This window comes from Podarcis erhardii (genome assembly GCF_964252035.2).
Source record: "Podarcis erhardii genome assembly, chromosome: 12".
NCBI classification, from domain to species: domain Eukaryota; kingdom Metazoa; phylum Chordata; class Lepidosauria; order Squamata; family Lacertidae; genus Podarcis; species Podarcis erhardii.
In genome coordinates, this window is record NC_138513.1 from 20009494 (window position 1) to 20024009 (window position 14516).

Genomic DNA, 14516 nt, shown 5'->3' on the forward strand with positions numbered 1-14516 from the left:
CTTAACCTGAAACTGTTCTTAACTAGAGGCGTGCTTTTGGTAATGGGGCCTCTTGCTGCTGCTGCGCCGCCGGGGCACGATTTCCGTTCTCATCCTGGGGCAAAGTTCTCAATTCAAGGTAACTCTTCCAGGTTAGCGGAGTTTGTAACCTGAAGCGTTTGTAACCTGAGGTGTTTGTAACTCGAGGTACCACAGTATTAGTAAAGAGGCTCTAGTCCTATAGATGCTTTTCAGTCTTGACTGAAAAGTAATCAACCACCATATTGCAAGCCCCAAAGTCTCTTATTTAGGGCATTTCTGGTTGTAATGCTCACTTTTCTCTAATTCCACTGCCTTTTTAAAGCTAGGTAAGATGAAGATGCATGCCCCAAAGTTCTTAGCTCGAGGGTGCTTTTAGACCTGGCCCTTATCTTGGATGTTTAAGGAGTATGCATGTGACACAGGAAAGCCTTTTACTAACTGAAACTGGTGCTTCAATTATGGCCCCCTTTGGACAGAAACAGCTTGGTCACAGTAGTCCATGCCCTACTAACATCCAGTTCAGACTACTGCAATATTTTGCATGTGGAGCTGCCTTTGAAGACTACTCAGAAACTTTGGTTAGTGTAGAATGTGGAGCAAACTTTCCTGTCTGGTTCTAGCATCATGGAATATATATTTCCAATATGGAAAGAATTTCATGGGCTTCCTATTTGTTTCCAGGCATAATTCAAAGCACTGATATCAACCTCATAGCCTTTCGTACAGTAGCCTGGGGTTTGTGTATCAGAAAAACTGCCAAATGATGTCGCCTGGGTATTAAGGTCTTCAGAAATAAGGTTCATGATGACCAAGTGGTAAGAGGACAACAGATCTTTAAAAATAAATAAATGGAAGACAATTCCACTATTATGTATCTAGTCTTAAAGGAAAGAGTGAGTTTCTTTGAATGTGGAAAAAATGTCGATGCACAGATTAAAGATGAAGCAAGCAGAAGACAAAAAGCTGCAGTTCTGGAAAGCTGGAAACTGGCAAGGGAAGCAATGAAATTAGATCTCAGGAGATTGGGTGGAACAGTGATGAAATCAGGGAAAGAATCAGAGCGAGAGAGGCAAGAGAGAGGGGGGGAAGATGTAGAGGGGAAAACAACAATGAGAAAATGAGAAAATACAGATCTGTGGGTTTTTTATAGCCATATGATTACTCTTCTAGATAACCATTTCAAATAGGCAGCAAACCTGCAATTGTCAGCCTTGGATTTGCAAAATAACAAAGCAGCAACTTGATATATGAGCTGTTGCACAATATTCGGGGCTGCATGACACCATTGTCTGTGCTTTTAGATGATAGGCATGAGGGCCCAGTTAAGCCAAATACAAATAATATTGTTATACACTCCATACTTTGCAAGCGGTAAAAATTTCAGAGGCAGCACTACACATGTTCCACTTCACTTGGAGGAGAGCTGACTGGAGACTTAGGACTCCATTGCTGTATTTGGCCTATTTACAGGTAGTGCGCCAGTGGAAGCAAGCAGTAAATATACAGCTTCTCATCAGATCTCCATAGAAAGGCAGCTTGCACCCCTAAGAGGCACTCAGCCACCAGCTAATTCTCAGCTCTCTCTCCGTCCCTCTTTGTTTCAAAATGCTGCATTTGATCCTAAACACACACACACACACACACACACACACACACACACACAGACACACCAGCCTCTCATTATCTTCCAAGTCCTGACAGTCTTCACAAAAAATTGTCAGCATTTTAGTGTCAATTTCTTCTAATATACCCATGACTGGCTGCAAAACAATTGCACTGCAAAATTCAGAGAGGCGTGAATTTGAAAGGATGACTGTGTTTGGGTCCACCTCTTGTTTTGGGAAGGGTGAATTAAGTAAGTTCACTTTTAAATGTGAACAGAATAATATTTCTTCCCCCTCTCTGTGCTCACTTGAATTCTTTGAGTTGTAGGAAGTTCCAAGGGTACCTTCTCAGGTTTGGTTTTCTTTGGAAGGAGGTAACTGGAGATTTTTGGTTTCTTTACAACAAATAAATAGGTTGAGCATAGGTGGAGGGGAATCTTAAAGGCTCCAATAGATTGCCAAATCCACCACTCCCACATCAAAACTCTAGGGTGACAAGTCAGTTGCAAGGAGATTACAGATCCCCAAGAAACCCAGCTTTGTTCTGCCTCAAAAAATGCCATATTCTCCATTTGGTTCTTCTAACATTCAAACCTAGCTTGCCCCTTCCTGCAGGTCCTTGGGTGGGGGTGGGGTAAGGAGGAAAGGCATGTCTCTTCCAAAGCAATCTCTGTCTACTTCCTAGTAATTCAGGAAGATATAACAAATAGTTCCCATGGCAACTAATAATTCCCCAATAAATAGTGTCTGGCCACACTTGTCCAACCAACTTGACCACTTCAGCAGTCTATCTCTTGTCTAAATCTCCCACTCTTACAATCATAGAAGCACATTATTTGGAAAACATCCTGAAGGTGATCCAGCCCAATCCCAAGCTTGCAACACAAGATTTTACCTATGAATTCTTACGCCTCAATACAACGGGCCCCAGTTTGAAACCTACACTTGCCATGAACTCACTAAGCATCATGCAAGTCACTCTCTCTAAGCCTCATTTGCACACCTGCAATTTGGGGATAACAACGATGACCTATCTTACAAGGTTAGCCTCTCTTATCACAGTGCTTTTTATCTTTTTGATGCCACAGACTAAGACAGCTACTCTCCTTGGGAGCATTTGTATGCAGAAACAGTACTCAAGCAATGGATGGTACATACAGCCCTCAGCAATTTGGTCAACAACAACTATTGCTCTTCTCTTGCCACACTTGGGCTGCACTGAACAACTCTTTAAAATCAGGAAGGAAAATGAGTTGTTTTCTTTCACCCAAGTTACTGCTATTGGGCTCAGTGTCTTGAGTAGCAGCCTGATGGTACACAAATAATATTGTGGAATAAAGACCTTCCCGGGAAGTGATCAAATATGTACCCTCTGTGGGATTTGTTCATTCTACACTAGCAAGGAAAGGAAAGGTTCCTTAATAAGCCTCCTTGCCAGAGTCCAATTTATTTTGAAGACAGGCAATTGTCAGAAGTTACCAAGGAAATCCCCTAGGCCACAAAGCTCTAAAATTTCCACATTAAATACAAGCAATTAATTTGCCTGGACTAATTGCTTCATGACTAACTAGCGGCAGCACATTTTTGTAACTGTGCTTTATCATAAAAACGCCATCCATTTGCAATCTGAAGCCCAAAGATAACCATTTCTATATACAAAATATTTCAATATCCCGACAAGGAACATCCTTTTCCTGACAACATATGGCAGATGAGAGATAAGCCAGCCAACAGGGTTCCTCCATTATCGTACATATCCTTATATCCAACTGCCAAAATGTTTTCTCCAATCTGCTTGGGAGGCACAGTCACACTGTAGGAAGAATGGTTGACTCATCCTGTTTGGACTCTACCCACAGGGCTGGATTTATAATGGTGCAATTTGGCAGAATGTTGGAAAGTGGGAGCAGGTTTCATTTCTTCTTCTTCACCAAGCAATCAGTAATCCCTGGGGTCCTAAAGAGTTATGGACCCCACTCCATGCACTTTTCTGTCTGTATGTTTTTCAATACCATTTTACTTGAAAAGCTAAAATAGTAAAAACATGTTTATTATTTTTTAATCATTTAAAAATGAAAGCAGTCCACAATGACCCACCCCCAGTGGCTAAAGGCCAAGGGAGTAAGCTCAGTTGAACACAAGGGGGATTTATGTATCTAAAACACACAATAATCAGGCCAGATTAAGATTGGTTGCAACCTTGTGTCTGTACTCATCTGAGGGGTGAGGGGAGAAAAATATGGCTATTTATAGTATCAAGATACACCACTCTGGTTAACGGAACCAAAATTTTACGCCTAGGATACAAGCAGTAAATTTCCTTTTGCAGCCATTTTGTGTCTCCTATGGCGCTGTGAGTTAAACCACAGAGCCTAGGACTTGCCGATCAGAAGGTCGGCGGTTCAAATCCCCATGACGGGGTGAGCTCCCATTGCTCGGTCCCTGCTCCTGCCAACTTAGCAGTTCGAAAGCACGTCAAAGTGCAAGTAGATAAATAGGCAGGAAGGTAAACGGCGTTTCTGTGCGCTGATCTGGTTCTCCAGAAGTGGCTTAGTTATGCTGGCCACATGACCCGGAAGCTGTACGCCAGCTCCCTCGGCCAATAAAGCGAGATGAGTGCCGCAACCCCAGAGTCGGTCACGACTGGACCTAATGGTCATGGGTCCCTTAACCTTTACTTATACTTTCACAACAGGTATGTAATGTAGGCTGGCTGAGTGTTGGTGACTGGCCTGATGAGAAAAATAATTCCTGTTACTTCTCAAGAAGCTACCGTGGGGGAAGGGAAGGGGGAAGGAGAAGAAAAGATCCCATTGGATTATTTTCAGCTCAACACCCTTCCTTCAACAAAGAGAAGAAAAAGGACTGTAAAAGCTACTGTTGCCTTCACTACCTTGACCCTTTACTGGATTTTGGGTATTTTGGGCAGACCACACCTGGAATTCTATGGTCCAGTTCTGGATACCACAATTTAAGATGAATATAGACAGGCTGGAACATGTGCAGAACAGGGCAACTAAAATGATGAAGGGTCTGGAAACCAAGCTTTATGAGGGAGTTGCGTATGTTTAGCCTGGTAAAGAGGAGGCTGGCAGGATATATGATAGTCAACTTCAAATATCTCAAGGGTTGTCACATGGAAGATGGAGCAATCTTGTTTTCTCCTGCTCCAGAGGGTAGGACCTGAACTGAATTCAAGTTATAACAAACGAGATTTGAACTAAACACCAGGAATAACCTTCTAACAGTAAGAGCCGTTCGACGGTGGAATGGACTCCCTCGGAGATGGTGGACTCTCCTTCCTTGGAGACTGTTAAGCCGAGGTTGGATGGCCACATTTGTCATGGATGCTTTAATTGAAAATCCTGCATTGCAGGGGGTTGGACTAAATGACCCTTGGGATACCTTCCAACTCTATTGTTTTATGATATCTGTTGGCTTCCTTCTGCACATTGCATTTGGCAGGAAGGTGTGTGGAGTATGATTGCTAGAATTAGAGTGATTTGGTTCATATGGACAGTGGCTGCTTAGCATAAAACTAGCAGACATAGAATGTATGGTAACTAAGTTCATGCTGGGCAGTAGCTGTGAATGTAAGATGAATCCTTGCTGTTCAAGGGAGCCTACACCACACAAGTTCATGTGCAGCCCAAACTGTCCAGTCCAGGAGGAGGGTAGCTAGTAGGATGTGGGGCAGTAGGGATGAGTCTAGGGCAGGGTGCTCTTGAGAGCCCCTGGGCCTTGGCTAGGGCCCAAACTGGCTGCTCGCTGGCACCAGTCCTTGGTGCACAGTCCCTATACTCTGTGTATGCATCATTTGTACCTCCCTGAAATTTATCTACGATGGAAGCACCTGCTGTGCCAGACAAGTTTAAACAATTTTGCATTTGAATATTATTTTACTTACGTATCATTTTAAATATTGTGCATGCTGGCCACCCAAAACGTGATAGGGCACAAATAAAATGCTGCTTGGATTTAAAGTATAGAAGTGAGAAAGCACCATGCCTTGTCAAATAATTTTTGAAACTTGAATTTCAAGCTGTTCATTTCAATCTTGGCCATAGGATTGTTTCCATGAATTATTTTCTTGACCACGTAAGTTGGCAAACTCCTGATCTCCCCTCAAAGTGTCATGTATTCTTAGGTTCCTAAAGTTTGAGTAAGTTCTTTAAAATTGCAGCTTTTGTTTAAGAAGCAGAAACACAAATGGAATAAAGATGTGCACGTGTCTGCAATAACCAGGGTTAATAAAGCACCCCTTTAAAGGTAATGCCTTTTTGAAGGAACTTTAAAAATTAACACCAATGATTACATTTAAATCAAGCAAGTCCTTTAATTAACACTGGAAGGGCTTTCAAACAATCATTTGACTGTTCAAGACTGCTTCTTAAAAGTCTAGAGGGACTGCTTAGTTTGAAGAATAAGCATGAACCTCTGAATCTGTATTAGAAATCTATAATTGCCTCAGTCTAGCCTGTTATCATCATAGTCAGGAACTTTCTAGATGCACTTAGGTTGCTATCTTATATAATGTCTGCTTAATTTCCAGGGACACCCCTGATTTAGAGAAGCCGTCCCAGTTTCTGATTTGATCCAAGAATGTCCCACTTTTCCTTAGGATGTCCCTTTTTCATTGGAGAAATGTTAGAGGGTATGGAGTTATCCAGCCCCTGCGCTGTCTGAAGGCAATCCTGTATAGGGAAGTTTTTAAAAAAAGTTTAATGTTTTATTAGGTTTTATATATGTTCGAAGCTGCACAGAGTGGCTGGGGCAACTCAGTAAGATGTATGGGGTATAAATAGTAAAATTATCATTATGGAATGGGATATCCCTATTTTCATCGGAGAAAGGTTGGAGGGTATGTTTTTGTATACATGCTTTAACTATTCCAAAAACAATATATATATTTTTAACAGACTACTGTAGATACATACATACATACATGCATGCATACATAATTTTACTTGTTTGTAGTCTTTGCACTGTTAAAACCCTGCTCAAGGCAACATACAACATGAAAAAACCTACATAATTACAAACACAACAGAAGTACCCATGAACAGTAAAACATCAAAAAAATTGAACCAAATTGAAACAATTTCCACATAAATCATAACATCTAAAATAAAGATACAAAAATTAATATCAATAGCACGAACACACACAAATTCATGTTATGTATATCTGAAAACATTAAGTTAGTAAGCAAATGGAAGGCGGCTTTTGAGTTCATTTGGGAAAAATACAAACAAACTTAGCCACCCATCTGCCTACTAGACCCTGATCAGCAAAGCCTGAGTTCACTGATTTTACCTGCATAATATAATAACACAGGTTTTTTTCTTCAGCAGATCCTGTTCCTAAACCCAGTCTCATTAGTGATTTCAGTTATAAGATGTCACAATTATTTATGCTGTTTACAGTTCTCTCCCTGCCCCTCAAAGCCCAGTGCTCTGCAAAAGCCTCTCTGAATATATGTCTGTAATGAAAGATAATACTTCATGCATCTGATGAAGTGAATTCTAATCAATGGAAGTCTTTGTCATAATAAAGGTGTTAGTTAAAGGTGCCACAAGACAGGCTGTCGTTTTTGCTGCAAGAGACCAACACAGTTACCACTCTGGAAACCATTGTTTATTTTTGTAATCTGCTTCTCTCCCCCAGTCCTGCACCCCTGATGTTCAAATTAATTGAAATCAGTTGAGCTATAAGCAGGAGTTGCCCTAATAAAGTTACCTTCCGAACAGTCATGGCTCTATTACCTGCTAAATAATCATACAGCAGATAGGATATTGCAATATTCAGAGACTTTTGTCACATCTGCACTCTAGTGTGCTAGAAAGCAGAACATGACCATTCATCCCGGTCAAAGGATGCGAAGTATCAGCTTCCCACTGTTGTTTACCTTCTGGATATCTTCCCCATGAATGAATCTGCAAGGCCCCGATAACATTAATCAGTCTGTTATTTTATAGGTTCAAACAATGATGGTATTTCATTGTATGCATTATGTCACACATGTCCTAAAAACAATTCTGTGATATAATTCTGCGCTTCTTTCTCTTATCCGCCCCCACCCCCCAAATCTCAGTGTGGTATTCTTATCAGCTGAAATGGCCTGTTTCAATTGGAGTTTGCCAGAATAGGACATTACTTCTGCCAGGTGGATATTGGAGTGAATAAATCATTTTGTCATTCCCAAGCAAACGTAAATTCATCTACTCCCACAGAAGACAACATCAAACAATAATGTCTGAGGCTGATTTGTTTTATTTATTTATTTTACATTGGACCAAATAGATAAAGGGGGAATGCTGGATGTTCCCCTCATAATTATGAGATGCTTCTTCTTTTAGAAACCACATTTTACAAAACGATGCAAAGGAAGGAAAGACACCTTTTCTAGTTTCCTCCTCTACATAAAAACAAATCCTGTGCCGCATAATCCCATCCATGTTTACTTGCAAATCCTACTTAATCCAATGGGGTTTACTCCCCAACCAACCAAGTGTGTTTTGTGTAGCATTATGATAAATGATTGGGTTTCTTTCCAAACCTTTTCCTTACTTCTTTCTATTATAAGAAAACAGTGCTGTTTCACTATAATGAAAGGAAACCAGTAATTTAACATCCCCTTTCCCTTGGGTAGCAGGAAAGCAGTAAAATGGGTTGAACCTACATACATAAAGCCTGGTGAGGGCAGACAATTGGCCAGAGCCTCTGAACTACTGGCCGCCTCTGCCTCCTCTTTCCCCAAGATGAGTTACTTGTCCCTTTAGGTGGGGAAACTGCAAGACTGGGGTATGTAAGGCCTTGCTAACTTTGCTTGCAATAATCTATGAGCTGCACCTGTTTGTCTCAATTCTGTTAATAATAATAATAATAATAATAATAATAATAATAATAATAATAAATGTTATTTATATCCCGCCCTCCCCAGCCGAAGCCGGGCTCAGGGCGGCTAACAACAATAAGCACTGGAACTGATGAGCTTGCTTTTCGAAGCACTCCTAACCAAATACACCACCACTAAAATAAATTATATGCAACATAACCCCATGAATGCAAGTGACCCCAACCACCTAGTGTTGAACTGTGTTACATGATTGGATTTGCACTTCTTTGAGTGACAAGCTGACTAGAGATAGAAATACTCTAGCTTTTGACCTAAGAAACCACAACATTCTGTAAATACCAGAGCAGCCGTGGTGGAGTAAAACTCTACAATGAGAAGCAAAGAGGATTAGGAAAAAAGAGCTTCCGCCAAGTCCTACCAGGACAAATATATTGTCAGCTGTTGGCTATTTGCTAAGGCCATTTTTGTGTGGAAGTATAATTATTTAAAGATAGATATATCTGTTTGCTTTTATAAACTGGTGTTTAGAACACTCATATCTATCATAACTCAAACCAACCAAGTCTTACAAAGGGGGAAACAAAGTTGGGGGTATAAGCCGAAACTGTTTAAGGCCAAGGCCAACAACACTTGAATCGCTGGCCATCAACAGGAAGGGAAATGATGAAAGCCAGAGGAGCAGGTCCAGTTTCAAGCAGAAGAGGGCAATGTTGCTGTGCTGCATATGTATATTACACGTATACCACATCCAGTAGAATTAACGCATTTCACCTCTTTTGAGTGAGTACGCAGACTGAAAATCTAATTGTAGCTGGGGGGGGGGGGGAAGAATGCTTCTATTTCTGCATTTTTCAATCTAGGATGGGTAAGAAATAGCCATGTTGGGGGGTAGGGAGTCATTATTTTGCTCACCTGATATTAGGTAAGGCAGATGAAAGTTCAATTACAGAAAGAACAGTAAGCTGTGATATATATAGGGGGGGGGGAGTTAGTTTCAAATACCTGAAATAAATCAGTTTATTCTGGCCTGAATATGAAATTACTAGTTATCTGTACATGATGTTTGAACTGATCTCCCCCCACCTTTCTACAGGAAAAATTGGTCTGAATATTAAATAACAGGATTATTTATACAATGTTTGAACTGCTCTCTTTAAACATTTGACTAGAATAAGGGAAACTCACTCTACTTTTTGTCAAATCTTCATAGCAACCTGGACTTCAATGAAACTGAAATTAGGGCTGAACCAAAAAAAACTTGCTTCACACCCACATCACACATTTAAATCACGCCCACACAATTTTAACAGTCATAGCTCCTCTAAACAAATACTCAAAACTGCAATTTGCTAAGGGTCACCTATCACTTTCCAGAACCTTTAGCAAATTACAGTTCCCAGGATTCTTTGGGGGTAAGCCCTTATCATTAAAGTAGTATAGGAAAGCTTTTGGCTGGATATTACCTTGAACTCTGCAAGTAACAATAGTATGCCATCTTTGAGGAATCAATGAAGCTGCTGCTACAAACAGTTCTTAAACCACCTATTTCCTTGACAGCTTTAGAAATATTCCTATCACAAATGACCACTTGAGCTTCTCATGTATTTAAGTAGGCTTTGCCTAGCATCTGGTTTTATTTTTCTTTCAAAGTATAGAAGAATGGAGATGTCAGTCATTAAAAGCAAGAGTTTCAGGTATACCAAGGATTTGAAATGGCTCTTTAATTGCCATAGCTATTACATCTTTATGGTAAATAAAGTTTCTGTTTTACAGCTTCATCCATATCTTTTTAAATGAGGCTCTTCCTACTTTGACAATATGCCTTCCATAAAAATGGTTTGCTGTGTTCTCTCTACTTGAAACAAATTTTGTGCCCTTGACACTTCTAGGCCAGTGATGATCAATGGGTTGGTTGGGACTCAGAAGTGTTGCTACCACCACCATTTTGTTTTGTTGGAAGGACAGTCTCCATCAGTTTATTGCTGGGCAACATCCCCTTATGTATGAGATTCTGAATATGGGTTCTATGCTGCTGGTTGGGCTTTCAGATAGATCCCATCTCTTGGCCTGCTGAAGATCACTGTTCTTGACATATGGATTTCTTCCATAATGGAACCTTTCAAGCCAAAATAGCAAAAATAGTTTGAATGGGTTTTGAAGTTTGGGGGGGGGGGATAAAACGTAGCTACTATTCTGTACCCAGAGAACCCATCATAATATAACCCTATACTATGAGAATATGAACAAGTAGGGTGAGGGTTATAAGGCTTCCTTATTCTAATGCTATATCTAATTCCCCCAACAAACAGTACATTATTATCACTATTCCAACAAACTATCCACCTTGCTTTCATCACTTGTAACCACTCTTTAGACAATTTACTGCCCGACTGTACAAAATGAAATCCAATATCTCATAAAACAATATATACTTAAGCCCCTGAACAAGATGTAGAACTCTTAATAAGTAGAGCTCCTTCTACATCCTGCCTTATGTGCACAAACTGCAGCTTTTTTCAATTTCTACATAGCATAGTTTCAAGAAATGAATAAAGAGGCAAAAGCACAACTGATTTATGTTTGTTTTAAACTAATGTTTAAGGTATACTGGAAGCATCATCTAGAGCAGTGGTGGGGAACCTGTGGTGTGTAGGCCTAATTAGATCCACAAGGCGTTGCCATTTGGTCTGTAGTTTGGTCCATAGTTTATTCCTTAAAAACATCATCATCATCATCATCATCAACAACCCAACTGGATGGAATGGGCCACTTCTTTTATGGTGGAAATGTATATCCATGGCTGTGGAAACAGTTGCTAGCTAAATTTCTCATCAACTACCTAGATTTACATCAAAGATGGAACTTCTCTCACCTTTGGTCCAAAGTACCACCTGCCTTTGTCAAGAAGCCAGGCTTAACTGGCCTCAAAATTCTGTAAGAATCATGAGGCAGCCCCTCAGCCCCCTTTCTACATTTGTCTTCAGTGTCCATTTATACTCTTTTGGGAGCGATACATTTCCTTTGTTTAGCATAGGGACATGGGTGGTGCTGTGGTCTAAACCGCTGAGCCTCTTGGGCTTGCCAATCAGAAGGTTGGCAGTTCTAATCCGTGCAACAGGGTGAGCTCCTGTTCTTCTGTCCCAGCTCCTGCCAACCTAGCAGTTCAAAAGCATGCCAGTGCAAGTAGATAAATAGGTACCGCTGTGGTGGGAAGGTAAACAGTGTTTCTTTGTGCTCTGGCTTTTGTCACGGTGTTCCATTGTGCCAGAAGCAGTTTAGTCATACTGGCCACATGACCCAGAAAGCTGTCTGTGGACAAATGCTAGCTCCCTCAGCTTGAAGCGAGACGAGCGCTGCACCCAACAGTCACCTTTGACTAGACTTAATCATCCTATGTGGCCCAGGACTTCCACATGGGAAAGATTTAGCCCAGGACAACAGAACCAAAGGAACAGTGGTCTAATTGGCAGTCAGGCCAGATTGTTTTGTTTTTCCTTCATTTCTGTTACCTAGAGCTAATACAACAAGCAGCACAGGTTCTTTACATCATGTACTGCTTTACATTTAAAGGAGAACTTTGAGTCAAAAGAACAGAGAGAGCTCTGCTGATTAAAGTCCAGAGCTTTCCAATAGCTCCCTCTGGGCATAAAATGAGTGAGTGGTTTGAAGCTTCAGGTATGCAAGCCTAATAACACATTTCAAATATATCGCCAAATACATTCAGAAGGGTTTACAATCAGTAACAGCCAGATAAATCCCATTTAGGAAAAGTAGTACAGGGAAAAAAACCAAAGAACAATGCAAGCTTCCTTCAATCACTATTAGTTATGTTAACTGTAGGGATGGATAAACCTGGCAATTTTGGTTCTCCCCAATTTCTCATTTCTCTTAAATTAAGTTCTCCAGCAATTTCTGCAGCAATTTGTGAATCTTTTAAATGAAAAAATCCTCATGAAAATTCTTCATCATTTTATTGTAATTTTCTCTCTCTCTCGGTGTGTGTGTGTGTGTGTGCACGCACAGTTTTAACCAATAAGCATTTCTTTGGTACAGCTGGTTTAAAAAGGCAGGTGGTAGACCAGTTTGAAGCCAGGCAGGGTAAGGTTTCACTCAGGCCCACCTGGAATGACCCACCCCTAAGCTTGCCCATTATTTGGCCTTTTAAATTTAAAAATGACCACTTTGAATTTTGTGTGCTTTCCATCATCCCACATAGTCGGTGGAGGAGACATGTCATCCATCTTGCAGTGGCCAACCAGGTGCCTAAGTCCACAAATGAGATATGAGCACGAGAGCACTCTCCCACTCATGAGTCTTAGCAGCAGCAAAGGATTCATCCCCTGCCATTGGCCATGGCCATGCCACAACCACCGCTGCCCATGGGAACTGTAAGAGAGGGTTTTGTAGCACATAATATCCCCTAATAAAATGCATTTTGGTGTGCTAGTATTGCTAAGATGTGCATTTTTATGCAAACTTTCTACTAATACATTGCTTGGTTGGAGAACTGTATCACAATATTTGGAGAAGTGCAAATTTCAATGGATTATTGTGTTTAGTTCATATTAGTTTGAGAAGTGTCAATTAGGTAGATTTTCGTTTACTGTAAATACAAACAACACCACATTTCTCCCTCATCCCTAGCTGTCTGGGAACTCTCTCCAGCATCAGAGACAGGCTGCTCTGAACACCTGTTGCTAAGAATCATGAGTGGGAGAGTGCTCTCATGCTCATATCTCATTTGTGGACTTAGGCACCTGGTTGGCCACTACGAGAACAGAATACTGGTATATGATCCAGCAGGGCTCTTCTTACAACTACCACTCACAGAGGAGGAGGAAGATGCAAATGTTTCAAGCAGTGTGGTCTACTGCAAAAAAGGGCTTTCCCTTTTGAACATTTTTGCTCAGCAGTGAAACTGCATCAGCTCCTGCTTCTATTTGCTAGTGTGCCTTTTTGTAAATGCGCCTGCTGCAACTAAGCTGCTAGCCAGGAGGTTTCAATCAAAAAAGCCCCATTGCTGTTTCTCTGGTCACCCACACAGCAAAAAGGAAGTTGAACTGTTTGATGACATGGCTCTTATGGTTTGGGCTTCAGCCTTCTTTCAGGAGTCGGCTGCCAAAAGCTTGGCTTGCCCAGGCAATGCATTGTAGGCAGTGACTTCACTGGAATTGAAGCGCTTAGGAACCAGGAACTAATCCATGGAGACCACAGGTATGTCATATATCTTGTGATTAGGAAAGCATAACTTGCACCCCCATTTAAAGTTAGAGCAGATGTGCTTACTTTTAGGTGGGGTTTTTTTGGCAAAAGCAAGCAGCTCCCCAGCTCTTAAAACTATGGCTTAACTAAACACACAAAACTTAAGCATACATTGTATTTTCTTGTGACATTTCCTAGTCAGCAGCCCCCAAAGTAAATGTAGATGGAATAGGGCAGTTCTTAATCCAACAACCTTTACTCCACCCTTTCCTTGTATGGTTGTATTTTGTTGGGGGTGGGGGTGGGGGTGTGAGAGAGAGGCAGACAGAGCTTAGACCAGTGAGAGGTGTTTTTTTTTAAACAACCACTTCCCCTTCTTGCCAACTGAACAATCTGAAGAGAAATGGAAGATACATTCTAAAAGCATTAACTGTGTGGAGCGTGTTGGTACAATATGGATTACGTTTAGGCAAGCTGCAATGTCAGTTATTTACATTCCATGACCATTGGTGAGACATAAAGAATTTGTACTATGTTGTGCGCAGTTCACAAACCACTAATGTTAAAGCCAAAATGCCAGTGGTTCTGGATTGCATGATTCCTGAAACAATGTCACAAATGTATTTCTTATACTGGTCTTATGGCCTATGGGCATAGGAAGATACCTTTTTTATAAAGGGCCAAATGATGCACAAGCCTGCCAGCCACCCACACTCAAAAAACCAGCCTCAGGAAGCTGCAAATTTAAATGGAGGAATGATAAGCAGGGGAAATTCCTATCTTCTTGTCCTCAGGCCACTTTTCTACTCAAAATCATGTTCCAAGCTGCT

At 41.0% G+C, this 14516-nt stretch overlaps 1 protein-coding gene across 1 annotated transcript in view; it reads right to left on the reverse strand.

Moving 5' to 3' along the window:
- The window catches only part of MALRD1 (MAM and LDL receptor class A domain containing 1), a 238211-nt gene that overhangs the window by 21392 nt on the left and 202303 nt on the right, over window positions 1-14516 (reverse strand). The gene's annotated exons all lie outside the window — the stretch shown is intronic.